Raw genomic sequence first — 16,593 nt, forward strand, 5'->3', positions numbered from 1 at the left:
TTAGCTCAGTGGCCTAAGTGCCTGCCTGGAAAGTGAGGTCATAAGTTCCATCTCTGGTACCAGGAAAAAAAAAAAAAGACAAAGATGTGTAATAAATAATCCTATGAGCCAGGTATTAAGGACACAGATAAAAAGTCTCAGTCTAAGGGAGATACAAACAAATAAACCAACAAGGTAATTTAACATACTGGGCACTAACAAAAGTGTTTACACTGTACAAGAGAAGGGAGGTTGGGAAGGATGTGGATACAGCAGACAGGACCAGAGGACAAGTCACTGCGTCAAATGTAATGCAGCTGGAGCCCAGGAAACACACAGTGATGGTAAAACAGCAGGAAGGAGTCAAATCCCGAATGCCCTTCAGCCCTGGCCTATATGGTTCATGCTCCCAACAGAGGCACCTAATCTAGCCCACCCTCATCTTCCCAAAGGCATTCTAATTTTAATGTCTACTTCTGTCTCCCTCCAGTTCCTATTCCCCGGCTAAATAAACCAGTACATCTACATCCATTCACTCATTTTTGTGGTGCTAGAGATCGAACAGAGGACCTTAGGCAAGCTAGGAAAGCACCCTATTACCAAGTTAAATCCCCAGCTCTCTATTACACTATTTTAAATCTATTAAACATAGATTCCATTTACTTCCAGAGATATTTTACATACATGAGAGCTTTAAACATATTTAAATGTTACACAAAACAATAAAATTTTTAAAAAATGGAATGTTATATCAAGTAAAAAAGGTGCATGCAAAAAGAGGCCAAAAATACTGAGTGATCTCTTAATAGTAGAATTATGATTAAATGTCTTAAGGCTTTGCCAGGTAAGGTGGCAGTACACTTGTAATCTGAGCTACTCAAGAGGCTGAGGTAGGACTTAAAATGTGAGGAGAACCTGAGTAAGTCAGTAAGACAAAGAATAGCCAAACCAGGATTCTGAGTTATATTACAAAGTTACAGTGATGAAAACAGCACAGTACTGCCACAAAGACAGATACGTTGATCAATGGAACAAAAATGAGGATGTAGAAACCCTTTAGTGATCTGGTCTTTGACAAAGGGATCAAAAACATATGCTGGTGAAAAGACAGCCTCTTTTTACAAATGATGCTGAGAAAACAAGCTATCTATACATTCAGAAAATTGAATCTAGACGCTTATCTCTCATTTTGTACTACAATCAAATCAAAATGGATAAAAAACTAGATATAAAAACAGAATGTGCAGACTACCTGTCATCATTAGCATCCTGTGGGACGTTAAATTATAATGCTCAGTGGAGTCAAATCACTCCAGTTACAGAGCAAGTCAGAGGCAAAACTTCCCAAATCTAAGCTGATGTGCTTAACAAATGGTATTTCAGTGATCTGTTCTTATGTGTCTCGTCAGACACAGTCCCACACCTAAGTCAACACAGGAATAGGCACCTCAGGTGCATTTCATAAATGTGTATGTATTGCCAGATCTGATGTTCAAGAACACTTGGAACTTTACAATACAAATCAATCTAGTTAAATAATTGTGGAAAATCAGTATCCTACAAGAACAAAACATTTTTCATTCATTATGTGTTTCAGATCTAGAAACATTACATTAACTATTGAGTCAGTATTTTAAAAAATGGTATTGCCCCAAACTCTTAAATGGATGATAAAACAAAAACAAAACAAAAAACCAAAAACCCCCAAACAAATGAAAAAAGAAAGCCAGCCAATTCTAGCACAATGGAGAAAAACAAATTAAAGAGTCCAGCCCATGCAACTTAGTTACTTAGTAAAAAAATAAAAGCACTGAGCACTGGAGATATAGCTCAGTACAAAGGCTATTCAATCCATAGTACCACTCCCTCCCCCTAAATTAGGTATCTATAATTAAAACACAGTTCAGGATTTCCCAAACTGACATCCATTTCTATTTCTACTACAGATAACATTACCCACAACAAAGGAATAATTATGCTTTTTTTGTTTTGTTTTCATTCTTAGAGACAAGGTGTTGCTATGTAGTTTAGGCTGGACTTGAACTCACTATGTAACCTCGGCTGGCCTTGAACTTGTTTCCATTCTGCCTCAGCCTCTAAAGTGCTACCATAGTGCCCAACAGAAAGGAGATATTCAACAAGTGTACATAAATGAATGATAGAAATTTGTTAATATCAACTCAAACTTATGTAGCCAGTATAAACACGGTATTAAAAGCTTTTCAGACAGGACAGATCCCAATGGCTGGATTTTCTAGTATAACATAATGAAAGGAACAATTTGGAACCAAAGGAGTTAGTCTGAGGCTCAGTTTTGGCACTTGCTAAGCCAGTTATTATGTTTTATATCTGCATGTCAGCCCAAACCCTCGTGTAGCTGGGCCTGGTGGCGCATGCCTGTAATCCCAGCACTCAGGAGGCTGAGGCAGGAAGATTGCTGTGAATTCAAGGCCAGCCTGAAATGCATATTGAGATCCTGTCTTTAAAAGAAAGAAAGAAAGAAATAAAGGCCTTCTGCATTCACTGATAGGTGGGGCTTTGGGAAGGTGATTGGATCATGGAAGTGTGACACTAACAGTTTTCAGTCTGTTGATAAATTCATAGTTAAATGTGATTTTGGAATGTGAAGCCTGGTAGGGGTAGTGAGTCTCTGGGGGTGTGGCCTGGCACAGTCTATCTCCCTTCCTCTTCCTTGATCATTCTCTGTTTCCTGCAGCCAAGTCATGAGTTGCTTTTTCTCTGCCATCCACCTGGTATTGGAGCCAGCCCACTATGGACTGAAACTTATACAAACTGTGAGCTAAAATAAATCTCTCCTTCCTTAAATTGTGGCTAACGTATCTCAACGAGAAAGTAACTAAGACAACAGTGTACCTCACCTGCAACCATAGGTAACTGTCTATTCCTTTACTTTGTTATAAGAAAATGTTACAAAGTTAGGATTTTTGCTTTTGTTTTCATGAAGTCAATGAAGCCTCATTAATTTGGATTTTAACTGAGGCTGAGCTAAAGACTTCTAAAGTACTCTGAAGGCAGAGCATGAAGACAATGAATAAGACTGATGAAATTTAATCAATTAAGGAGAAAACTAAGAATTTAGTAAAACTTAGTGAATATTTGACAAAATAATGATTACACTTCTTCTCAGTAGGGGTCCTGAAGAGGGCTAGCAGTGGTTGAAAAAACGAAAATGACTCCATTTTTATTTCTAAAAATGTTTTGAGACAGGGTCCTGTTATGTAGCTCATACTGGCCTTGAACTATGTAGCCAGGCTGGCCTTCAACTGTTACAATCCTCCTGCCTTGGCCTCCCAGATGCTGGGATTACAGGTATGTGCCACAATGCTTGGGAAATAGCATCATTCTATTTTTTTGGGAAGGGGTACCAGGGACCAAATTCATGATCTCATGTTTGCTGAACAGGTGCTTATGTCACTGAGCTAATTCCCCAGCCCTGATAGCATTCTATTAATCTATAATATCAACTTTCATAAACTAGGCTTGTGTCCTGAGTCACCTCCATTAATTGTGTTTATCAATATGTGCTGTTGAAGCGAGTGCTTGTGTTTATTGCCAGTATAATCTGGCAAACATTTAATATGCCAAATGATAAAAATAGTTCTGGTTCCTGCCACCAAGGCATTCGTAGTCAAGTAAAAAAAAATCATTATTAATCTTATTATCATTTTTTGAGATGGGCTCTTGCTATGTAGTTCAGATTGGCCTTAAACTTACTATGTAGCCCAGGCTGGCCTCAAACTCATGCGCCACTGCATCCAGTGAAATCCAATTGTGATGTGCCCTAGTAGAGGTGAGTATTAAGAAAAAGACCAGAAACTTTATATGGCTTTGCTTATGATCATACTGAGAAGGCTGTTCTCTTTTAAAAGTCCATAATGCCCACATTTTGACTACTATGTGAATCAACCTGGTGACTCGTCCCCAAATGGAATAGCTAGCTAGTCCTGTAAGCAATTCCACAGAAGGAAGCATATCTTGAATCAATAATCCTAATAGAAGTGCTATTTTAGATTAGGCACAAGGATATCCTACCCAAGTGCTGTGTTTCCAATAAACAAAGAAATAAAGAGATGGACCTATGTCATCTTCAGAGATGTGAAAGTAAAGAAGCAGGGTCATGACCATCAGACAGCTATTGAAGTCATCTTTGAGAATCTTAGTTTTAAGCCACTTGGTCCCTACTTTGTAAACCTCATGTTTGGTAATGATTTCATCCATATGACAACAAAGGTACAAATAACAAAAGAAAAAAAAAACTGGCAAAATAAATACATGGTGTCCATGTATGGTGACACATACCTGTAATCCCAGCATTTACAAGGCTGAGGCAGGAAGATTGCCAAGAATTTGAGGTCAGCAGGAGCTACCTAGTGAGTTCAAGGGCAACCTAAACTACACAAGTGAGGACCTGCCTCAAAAAACACAAACAAAAAAACTACAACAACAAACAAACATGGTAAATGCCAGATCTGAAGAAAACAAAACAAAGTTAAAAAAAAAAAAAACAAAAAAACCTGCAAAGGAGTGCTAGAAAACATAACTTGTTTTTTGAGACAAGATCTCACTATGGTTCAGACTGGTCTTGACTCCTCAGTAGGTAGCCCTGGCTGGCCTCGGACTCTTGGCAATCCTCTGCCTCAGTGCTGGGCTTACAGTTGTTCACCCATCATGCCTGGTTTAAAGAAATACATGAAAAGTTAAAACTAGTTTATAGTGATGCTGCAGCAACGAAAACAGTTTATAAGTGGCCTGAGTGATTCTGTAACAGCTCTGAATCAGCTAAAGCAAGAGATCAGAATCCCTTCAATATGAGGTTCTTTAACATCAAACCCAAAAGAATGTTGAGAAAGCAAGTGAAATGATTTGCTCAAACAAGTGACTATTAGGGAAATTTCTGAGAATCTGAACATCTATTATAGTTCTCCTCAATACATTTTAACAACAGATTTGAATTAGCTGAGTCCTGCATTTGCTCCATGCAAAAGCAATAGTGTTGCCGAGGATTTAGTTCAGCACATAAGGACCTGCCTGGCAACCACAAGGTTCTGAGTGTGATTCCCAGTCCCCCTCTCCCCCACAAAAAATGTTTATGGACTGGGGAATAGCTCAGCAGCAAACAAGCACCTGCCTGGCAAGTGTGAAGTTGTGACTCACCGCCACACACACACACACACACACACACACACACACACAGCAACACATTACAGAAGTCATTTTCATTACAGTTAGGCAATCATTCCTTTCCCGAGTCTAACTTTTTAAGAAAGTTACTAACTAAGGGAGATGAAACTTGGGTCAATACTGATGATCCTAAGACCAAGGTTCAGAGTTCTCAATGTGAACCACCCAATTCTCTTGGTGCAGAGCAAAGCACATAATCAAGATCCAACATCAATGTAATGCTGACTGTAGTTTTTTATCTTTAGGAATTATGTGTACTGAGTTTGTACCCAGAAACATTAGAGTGAACTCAATTTTTTTTTTTTTTGTCCTGGGGATTGAACTCATGACCTCACACTTGTCAGGCAGGTGCTTGTGCCGCTGAGCTATATCCCCAGCACATAAACATTTTTTTTTTTTTTTTTTTTGGGTACCAGGAATCAAACTCAGAACTTGTGCTTGCCAGGTAGGAGCTTGTGCCACTGAGCTATATCCCCCTGAACTCTTAGTATTACAAGGACTTATTCCAGCATTTAAAAAACATGCATAGAAAATTTGTTGGGAGAAATGGGCAATGGTTTCATCTTCACCGTAGCCATGCTCTACATCACATGTCATTTCTGATATGGCAATTCCTGCCACATAAAAACATTATGGTGTATCCTCGGCCATTTTATTCACTGCATCTGGCACTAAACAACCCTGGCTCTTCCCCAGAATCACATGACCATAAAACGTAAACATTTTTAATGAATTAAGCACACCACAACAGCCACAATAGTGGAACTAAATCACTTATGAAAAAGAATTCCAGAACTGCTTCAGGAAGTAGCAAGAAAGATGAGATAGAAGTAAGGGGGAGCCTTTTTTTTTCAGAATCAATCTCATCTTTTATTTTTTTTTTATTTTAAAGAGAATAAAACCAAAGAGAACATAACAAAGCAAATCAGAAAAGAACAATGCAAACAACACAGCACTTCACAACCAGACAATCAGACATCAACAGTAGGTACCACAATGTCTCTTTTCTTCGAAACCGTTGAACATACCTTCATACACAATAATATCAAACGTAACAAAATACTATAAAACCACTCAAAAGAATGAAAGCATTACAGGACTTCAAAACCAAATAATAGGAAATGAACAATGGCAACTATAACATTTCATTTTCCTCAAAAAATTTGTCTGTACCATCACACATAATAAAATCAAATAAACCACAACAGGATAGAACCAATCAAAACACAACAAAAGCATGGTAGGACTTCAAAACAAGATGATAGTAAATCAGCAATGGCTACCATAATGTTTTGTTTTCTTCAAAATAGCTATTTATACCATCACACATAATAAAAATCAAACAGAATAAAACCAATCAAACCAATGAATGAAAGCATTATAATACTTCAAAGCAATATAATAGAAAACCATGATTACCATAATATATCCCATTATATTCAAAACAGCTGCCCCTACCATCTGACAGCATAAAATCTAAAACAAGACAGAATAAAGCCAAACCTAATAAAATCATATAAAGAATGCAAAAGTTCAAGATAAGACTATAAGGAATTGACAATAATTTCCACCTTTCCCTCCCAGCTATTTTCTCCCTTTTGCTCTTATGTTAACTATTTTGCTTTTGAATCCCATTAACTCCTTCTGTTTCTTATGCTAGGGTTTACACATACAAGTTCCAACTGTTTTGGCCGTGAACCTATAGGAGCCTTGAAATTATTCTACATTATAGCTGGGTAGCTTTCCACTGCATGAAAATACCATTTCTTTCTTACCCATTCTTCGGTTGATGGACAAGTTACTCTTGCATTTTTTTGGTCTGTCACATGAAACAGCTGTTTTTTCTCCTTTGATTTTCAGTCTATGAATTTCCTTTCCAGTTAAATGTGTTTCTTACATGCAGTGTATCAGTACATCTTTGTTTCTTGATCCACTCTCCCTGTGTTTCTTTTTATTGCTGACCTGAGGCCATCTACATTAATGGTTATAATTAGCATACATCGCTTTGTCGCTGCCCTGCTATCTTCCTGTTGTTGGCCCTCCACTTTTCCCCTTCATTCAACTGCCTGTCTTGTTTGGTGAGCCTCCTCTGCTGCTGTTCCTGGAACCATGGTCATCTTTCTCTCTAGAATATCCTTTAGCACTCTCCGTAGGGATGGTTTGGTAGTCATGAATTCCTTCAGTTGTTCTTGGATTCTTTTTTTTTGGTGCCATGTATTGAACTCATGACCTCACGCTTCCCAGGCAGGCGCTTAAGTCACTGAACTAAATCCCCAGCTCTTCAGTTGTTTTTTTATTATGGAGGGATCTTATTTTTCCATCAATTTTGAAAGACAGTTTTGCAGGGTAGCTCAATCTGGGTTGGAAGCTGTTTTCATTCAGGGTTTGAAACACTACACTCCAAACTTTTTTTTTTTTTCTTTTTCTTTTTTATTGGTACTAGGGATCAAACTCACAACCACACACTTCCAAGGCAAGGCACTTATGCCCCTGAGCTAAATCCTCAGCCCACCAAACTCTTCTTGATGTAATGGTTTGTGTTGATAAGTCTGCCGTGATTCTGATTGGTTTTCCTTTATAGGTGATATGTCTCTTTTCTCTAATAGCTTTTAATATTTTATTCTTGTGCTGAATTTATGGAATTTTGATTATTAAGTCTGGGTGTAGATTTACTTTGGTTAGGGCTGGCTGGAGTCCTAGATGCCTTGCTTATCTGCATGCCAGATCCTATTTCCATGTTTGGGAAGTTTTCTTCTATTACTTCTGTGAATATCCTTTTAATTTCATTTGTGTTGACCTGTTTCTTCACCTACACCTATCACTCTTAAGTTATGCTTCTTTGCATCATCTTGCAGCTGTTATTTCCTAATTCCATGTTAACTTTTAAGAGATCTTTCCTTTCACGATCACTAGCTGCAATATATCTTCAAGGATTGAAAGTCTATCTTCAGTCTCTTTCAAGCGGTTTTGCCAGCTTTCGATTGAATTTTTTTTTCCCACCCCCTCGATTGAATTTTTAATTTCCTGCATCTCTCTTTGAATCTGTTTCATGCATTGTAATTTCTTTCTATATTCATTCAAGGTTTCCATCATTTTCCTATCCTCCTCTTTTTGTCTATGTCTTCTGTAGACCTGCTGAACAATTCTTTCAGTATGTGATTTCTTCTTTTACCTGAGACATTATCTCTGATTTGACTGCTTTTACAATCTCATAAACTTGTTTTCTTACTTCAGTTGCTAACCTCTCAGAGATTTCAGGTGTGTGACTTCTGTTTTTTTCCATGACTGTATCTCCCAGACTTATTCTGTGTGGTCTAGAGGTCTCAGTTTGCCTTTTGCTCCTTCGTCTTGACATTCTTCTGAGTTCCTCCCAACAAACTGGTTGTGGGGCACGAGCTGGTAGAGATATGCTCTGCTGACTCAGGAACGAACTGGGCTGAGAGAAACCAACTTGGAATGCAGTCCTGGCGCTAAAATAGGAACAGAAAAGTCTCGGTGTGGAGGCTGGACCCCGCGCCATTGGAAACCGCGGTTTGGATTTCCCGCCGCTCGGTGGCTGACTGCCTCCACGGCGGCTCGGCAAGGAGAGACGCGCAGAAGCTCTGGGAACGGGAGTCTGCGAACGGAGTCGAAAACAGGACAGACAAGGAGGCGTACACTGACTGGTGGCGAGGTGAGTGAGAGAAACTGACACTCCACCACAGTTTGACTCCAGCAGAGGACTTTCTGGGCTCGGGCAGTCCTGTAAGAGCAGGGCGCGGTGGCGACTCCAGCCACACATTCCCCTCTCGGACGGGATTGGTGAAAAGTGCCTGGCCTGCGTGACGCTGCGGGCGGACTTGGTAGGCTGGCCTAACCCAGATCCCAGAGCCTGACGGTGGCCCGGAGGCTGCCTAGTCTGTAACTCCCTGGTGCGCAGCGGTGGGCGGGAACACCTAGCCAGCGCAATTTGATCAGGCTGTGGCTGACAGGCAGGGAAGCTGGGCCTCCTATGTAAGCTTGCATTTTATAAGGAACGGAGAAAATGGGGAAGGGAAGCAACAAGAAAGGCTCCTCGGCCCCCAATTCTGAGAAACAGGCAATAGCGGACACCGCACCAATAGACATTAAGCGCCATATAGAGAGCCTCATAGACCAATTCAGGAATGAAGTTATCAACGACCTGAAGCTAGAAGTATGCAGAATAGTTAGAGAAATGCTAAGCACCACCCAGGAAAAAAACAGATGGTGGAATGGAAGAACAGAAAAAGAGGGGAGAATTGTTTGATGGAGAAAACAGAGAAAGCATAGAGTACGTGAAGCAGGTTCAAAGGGACTATCAAGAAATTAAGAAGTCTATCCAAGACTGGCATAACAGCTTGAAAGAAACTAAGGACAGACTATCTGAGCTGGAGGGCAGACTGGTAATATGGGAGAATGAAATGAAAAACTTCTTAAAAATAACAAAGAAACAGCAATAATACAAAGCAAGAAGATGATAAGAGGAGCCATAACTTAAGGATTAAGAACATAAAAGAAGAAGTAGGGACACAAACAAGTGAACTACAAAAGCTACTCACAGAAATAATCCAGGAGAACTTTCCTAATTTAGCAAAAGGTAAAGATACTCAGATGTATGAGGCATACAGGACCCCAGCTACCTACAACCCTAACAGAGAAACACCCAGGCATATAATAATAAAAATTCCAGAAATTCAATACAAGAACAGAATATTAAAAGCTGTAAGAGACAAGAAACAGACCACTTACAAGGGAACACCCATCAGAATTACAGCAGATTTCTCTGCACAAACCATCAAATCACGAAGAGCATGGGGGGAAATAATTCAAGCTTTGAAAGATAATAATCCTCCAGCCAAGATTGAGATATCCTGCACAACTGTCCCTGGAAATTGATGGAAAAACGAGGTGCTTCCAGGATAAAGAGGAACTGGGGGAATTTGCAACCACCAATTCAACCCTACAGAAAGTATTGCAGGATATTCTAAAAAAAGAAAAATACAAAGAACCCAAAAATGGTGGCGGGGAGGCCACAACGAATGGAGCAGAGAACAAAATGAAGAAGACAAACTGACAGCTACTGACAGAAAAAGAGCTCAACAGAAATGAGACAGAGAAGATTGGATGATAGGAACAGCTATTTTAGAGAAAATGACATCTTAATAGGTAATACTGATTTAGTACCATCTTGTTTTGAAGTCTCATCTAGCTTTTGTTCTTCTGTCTCCAATGGTCTAAACAGGTTGTATCTTATTGGATTTTATTATGTACGATAGTATAAGCAAAAACCTTTTAAAGACAAGGAGATTATACAGAAACCATTGTTCATTTTCTGTTAGTCGATTCTAAATACTCTGTAATGCTGTCATTCTCTTAAATGGTTCTACATTGTTTCGATATACTTAATGCTACAGTATATGAAGTTGTACTCAAGGACTTCAAGAAAAGAGTCAATATGGTAACTACTTTTAGGTCGGAATTATCTGGTGGTGAAACACTATTCTGCTTAAATGGTTATGTTCTGATCTGCGCTGTTTTGCTGTTATGCCCTCTTTTTTCTCAGTCTCCACTCCATTATTTACTTTTTTATTTTTATCCGTTTAATTAAAGGGAAAAAATAGCAGGATATAATATAGTAACCCACTTTGACTTTCTATTATCTCGATTTGAAGCCCTGTATTACTCTCACCATCTTGTTTTTGACTGATGCTCCCCTATTCTGTTTTGATGGATAGTATCAGGTTCGAAAGTTTAGGCATCAGCTGAGAAGATAATGAGATTCATTATAACGCCCATTCTCGTTGACTTTTATCTACTTTTGAAGACCTACAATGTCTCCAATGTTTTGGTTTTGTCGGTTTTGTTCTTTACTATTTTGTTCAATTGTATTATAACTAATGATATAGGCAAATCTATTAGAGATAGCGGGAGGCATTATGGTAACCATTGATGATCACCTTGTATTATGTTTTTATATTATCTCTTATGTCCACCCTTTTGACTTGACCGATTCTGTCCTGTTATGTCTCATTTGGTTTTACTCTCTTCCAAAAAAGCAGTAAGAACCGTGGGAGCAATGAAACCCAAAATGTGTAATAGTCATTGTACAAAAGAGAGGAAAAGAAAGTGCTCTAAACTATATAACTGCATGTATATTTAAGTGTATAAGATAGAAAATGATATCACAGAGTTTTATTGGATCATTGAACAGAACTGTTTGCAGTATCATTGTTGGAATGTCCACTCTACAAGCTTTAATTTTGTGACTTGAACAATTATTTTTAAGATGGCAATATGTAATCCATTAACTAGTGATTTCCTACTGTTCATTTTTTTCTTCTGTAAATCTGTATAACTTGTACCCTTTCACTTTTTTTTTTCTTTTCTCCTTAAATTAAAAAAAAAAAAAAGGTGAGTGCAATGGTATACTTGTAATTGCACCACTGAAGAAGTATGAGGCAGGAAGGCTCCTGCCTGAGTAACTAAGCTAGACCTTGTCTGAAAATTTTAAAAACGGGGGTGGTGGTGGTTGCTGAGGAAAGTAATTTAGTGGTAGAATGCTCCTGGGTTTGAATTTTTAAAAAAATGTTTGAGAGACATTCAGTGTAATGGCTTGTGTAGAGATGACCATCCCCTCACAACCTCATGTGCTCATTGATGGCTGGCTCTAGTGTACATGACTGATTCATGCTGCAATGCTGGGATTAAGGGTTCATGATTACTAAATCAGTTCACTGACTGGTTTGTCATTGCCCTAATCCCAGTAGATTAGATAGAGTATGGGGGGGAGGTGCGTGGAGCTGCTAAGGTCTCTTGCTTGTTTTGCTAACTTCCGTCTACCATGAACTGTTTGTTCTCTGGGCTGTCACCCCACCCTGGAGCCTGCCAATTCTGAACTGAAACCTTTACAAACTGTGAGCTAAATAAAGTTTTCCCCCTTTAACTTTGAGGGTCAAATGCTTTATCTCAGCAACAAGAGAAAAGAATCTAGTGGGGTAGTTGCTGTGTCTGTACCTCACTGTGTGGTTCAAGAGCCTTTGGAACTGGTTTAAGGGAAGAGTTTGTAAAGGTTCCGAGGTGCTTGCTGACAGACTAGCCTTGGAAAGCCTTAGGCTGTACCTGATGGGAGATTGTGGTCAGAGCTCAGAAGACCAGAAAGCTGACAGAAACACTCCTGTTAAAGACCAAGCTCAGGTGGTATCTACTGGGAAGAAGGACTGCACTGGCTGTTGACTTCAGACACTGTGTGTTATGGCTTTGCAGAAAGTTTGTCTGCATTTTGCTCATGTCCAGGGACTTTGCCTGACAATGAGATTAAGGGTAGCAGACTAATTAATCTGGCAGTAAAAATTTCAAGGCAATCTTAACATTGAGGTGGTGACATGGCTACTGTTGGGGGCTTTTAGCCAGATTTATGCTAAGAATAAAGAGCCAAGAGCCCAGTAGAATGATTCAATTGTGAGTTTGGTCAGAAAGGAAGTTCTAATAAAGTTTCCCTGTGCAGCTACTCTGCCCTGAAGCCAGCCAATTATGGACTGAAACCTCTACAAACTATCAGCAAAATAAACCTTCCCTCCTTTAACTTTAGGTGTCAGGTATTTTGTCTCAGTAACAAGAGAAAAAGTATCTAAGACATCCTATAAAAAAAACTGGCCAACAGGCATGGTAGCGCACGCCTGAAATCCCAGCATTCATGAGGCTAAGGCAGGAGGATCACTGAAAGTTCGAGACCAGCTTGAGTTAACACAGTGAGTTCAAGGCTAGCCTGGATCACAAAACATGATCTTGTCTTAAAAAACAACACACAAACAACAACAAACAAACACCTCCAAATAATTGGCAAGTCCTGTTCAAGAGTTTTTAGTTTAGTTGGACACGGTGGCACATATCTATAATCCTAGTACGTGGGAGGGTAAGGCAAGGAGGATCACCATGAATTTGAGGCCATCCTAGACTACACAGATCAAGGCCAGCCTAAACTACACTTGAGATCTGTCTCCGAAAAACAAAAACAATAAAAACAAATGGTTACAGCCATAAACCAAGCACAGGGGTGAATATTTGTAATTCCAGTACTTGGGAGGGTGAGGCAGAAGGATGGCAAGTTTAAATTCCACCTGAGCAATTTAGTCAGACGGTGACTCAAAATAAAAAATGAAAAGGGCTGAGAACACAGCTCAGTAGAAAGAACCTGGGTTTAATTCTCAGTAGTGGGGAAAAATTTTACAGTTATATAAGACAAACAAGAATGAAGAACTATTCTAGATTGAAAGAGACCAAGCTAAAGCAATTTGACTACATCTGATTTGAGATCCTGGATTTGGGACCTGAAGAGGATTGGGATAAATGGCAAACTTTGAACAAAATCTATAGCTTATTAGTATCTTACAATATTAAATTTCTTGGTTAAATAATTTTACTCTAGTTAAATGTTAACATGAGGAAAAATCATGTGAAGTGTTACAGGAAGTGAAATCTTTTTTAAATTTTTTTGTGTGTATGTGGAGACATGGTCTTGTTATGTAGTGCAGGCTGGCCTTAAAGTCAATGTAGTCTGTTTGCCCTCAAATTCATGGCAATCCTGCTTCAGGCTCCTAAGTGGTGGGATTACAGGCATGCACCATCATGCCTGGCTTTTAAATTTTTAAAGTTGTTTTAAAATAAAAAGTTAAAAAGTGACATACATGACATAGATCACGAACTGGCAAATTTTTTTCTGTAAAAGCTCATTTTAGGTTTTGTGGACCACAGTTCTTTTTTAACTACTCAACTCTACTATTACAGCATTAAAGCAGTCAAAGGCAATATATAAATAAATGGCTATGGCTAAAACAAATGTTGACATTCAAAGACATACAAGTGTCATATATTGTGAAATATAGATTTATTCCCCACTTAAAAGTGTGGGTTGGGTATGTGATGCATGCCTGTAATCCTAGGATTTGAGAGGCTGAGACAGGAGAACTGCTGAGTTTGAACCCAGCCTGAACTGTAAAACTGTCTCAAAAACAAATAAACAGCAACAAAAAGTGAAAGCCATTCGTAGTTATAGGTCATGAAGAAACAAGCAGTTGGGCTAGCATTGGCCCATACATTCGGACTCTAAGTCACAATTTATCAACATATGCTTCAATTTAAAAAAGAGGGAGGAAGTTTCACATCAAATAAATTTGGCAACACTAGATTAAACAAGTGAAACAAGGTTTTATCCTAGCTTTCAAGCTTACTTATTTATTGCAGGATCTTTTAGTGCCTTCGTGTGGTCTAAATACAGAAGTTCTAAGAAAGAATGATAGTACTTAGCTTTCCCAGACTTACATAGGAACTTTTGCTTCTCAGAGGCATCTCTTCAAACCAGTGGTCTGAAGAAGACATTTATTAAATTCAGATACTTTTATAAAAGGAAACTCCCAGATTGAGAAGTTTTTAAAACTCCAACAAATGAAAAGCATTTTACTCAGCACTCATACATGTAACATGCAAGTAAGGATTTCACAACTTCTATTAATCTAAAGAGACACAAACAAATAGAAAAGCGCAAGTATGAAGTTTTAGCTTATCTCAACCTTTTTTGGGGGTTAGGATGATCAGCAGCATCTGGTCATAATTTGCAATCTCTGCTGCATAAGATAAAACACTCTTAACCATTCAAACAGGTGGCAGAAAAGTGATCTAGTGATTATAAATGAGGAAATCTGATTAGAAATTTGATTAGAAAATTAAAACTATGCTAGAAGCATCATCTACAGATTACATCTAAGTGAGGATAAACTGACAAATCCATAAGAAGACTGGCTTTATACACTGAACAGAAAGCTAACCTATGGACTATTAAGATTCTCTCACATCTACACACACATTGCTGGAAAAATTAAAGTTTAGAAAGGGTTTCTGTCCCACGGAGAAGGCTGGCACGACCACTTTCAAGGGGCCCTCCATTCTGTGTTCCAAGCAGTCCACTGGCTTCTGTCACACAGTCTTCATACGCATGTACAAATTGTTCTTAGAAAATAAGATACTAACTGATGGGATGGCTCCCTGTTTAACAATTCATACAACAAACATTTCAGACACCTCTATCAGAAGTGGAGTCAATTTTAAGTCCTTGAAAAGACATATTGCGCACAGGAGAACCAGAAGAGATTGCATAAACTCAAGTATGTTGGAATTACATATGGGAAATGTGTGTAGGATTGAGGAGACATGAAAAACATACTCTGCTACTAGTAGTCAGTATTACAAAGATTAATGTAACCACTTAGAATAAAAGACTTTCAAGTAGGGAAGGTCTGTCATCTAATACCTGTACAACTTCTACCACAACCAGGCGATACACCCCATCACTGGTCATCTTTGATGATTCTTCCATTAAATTCCTCTTGTATTAAGTAAAAATCTTGTGTTCCTGTAGAATCCACCTATTAGTCCTAGTTCTGCCTGCCAGCCCCAAAGATTGTGGAAGCTCTCTTTTCTATAAGATTTTTTTAAAGTTATTTTCCTGTCAGTGCTCTTTTCTAGATTAAACATCCCAGTTCTTTCAAAGTTCCAGAAATGGTTCCAACTGCCTCAAAGCGAAGAAAGGAAAGCACTTAAAACCAAGAGTCTTCAAACATCAGTATGTACAAGTCTCCAGAAGTGGACGTTCAACAGACGTTTCCTAGGTTCGAAACTCAGATTCTTAATCAGTTGTTTAAGCTTAATATTGCAGAGCTGGCATTTCAGAGGATCTCAAAGTAGATGGTATGAGATCCGTAGTTTGAGAAACATTGCCCCGTTTTACAAATGAGAAAGCTAGCGTTAGCACAGGAAAGATTTGGCTTAGAATACACAATTGGCTGTCGGCAACGAGGTCTCAACCGCCTCTTTTTTACTCTCGTCCCAAATCAGTTCACTTCGCTCTGTCTCTGTACTCCGGGCAAGTTCATTAAATACACTCCCACACGAAAGAGGCGGTCTCGAACGGGAAAAAGAAAAGGAGTCAAGGTGAGCTCTTGGCTGGAAAGGAAGCCTTTCCTCCCTTTCCCAAGGCTTCAGCTTCCCCCGATCTGTACTCACTTAAAGGAAGACCACACCACCCTGACCTTTCTTTTGGACTGTGAACACTCGGCACCGCCAGGCCTATTCTCTCTGGCCCGCTCGGCTCAGGTGTGGAAGCCCGTGAGTCCGGGAAAGGCGAACAGTCTCCTGCCCCCGCCCCCAAGCCTCTATGACCCCCGCCACCACCTCAGCCTGTCACGTACCTGTCTCCTCTCAGGAACGCTGCAGCAGCTTCAGTTTATTAGTCTCTCGGTCCACCGGCCAGTCCTAGCCTAGTCAGTCTTGGGATTAGACCTTCAACCCCTCCTACGCGGACTCCGGTCACGCGGAGCCGCCCCTCTCGAAGAGACTTCCGGCCACAACCGGAAAAGGTTG

General features: G+C 39.4%; 1 protein-coding gene across 1 annotated transcript in view; it reads right to left on the minus strand.

The window, feature by feature from the left end:
* Rnf185 (ring finger protein 185) overlaps positions 1 to 16,593 on the minus strand; it is a 39,288-nt gene extending 22,695 nt beyond the window's left edge. Inside the window, exon 1 of the mRNA XM_003478302.5 lies at positions 16,422 to 16,593. The gene's annotated coding sequence lies outside the window, so the exon portion shown is untranslated. The remainder of the gene's footprint in view (positions 1 to 16,421) is intronic.

The sequence above is a fragment of the Cavia porcellus genome, unplaced genomic scaffold (assembly GCF_034190915.1).
Source record: "Cavia porcellus strain 051 isolate PalLab524CR breed Dunkin Hartley unplaced genomic scaffold, mCavPor4.1 scaffold_16, whole genome shotgun sequence".
NCBI classification, from domain to species: domain Eukaryota; kingdom Metazoa; phylum Chordata; class Mammalia; order Rodentia; family Caviidae; genus Cavia; species Cavia porcellus.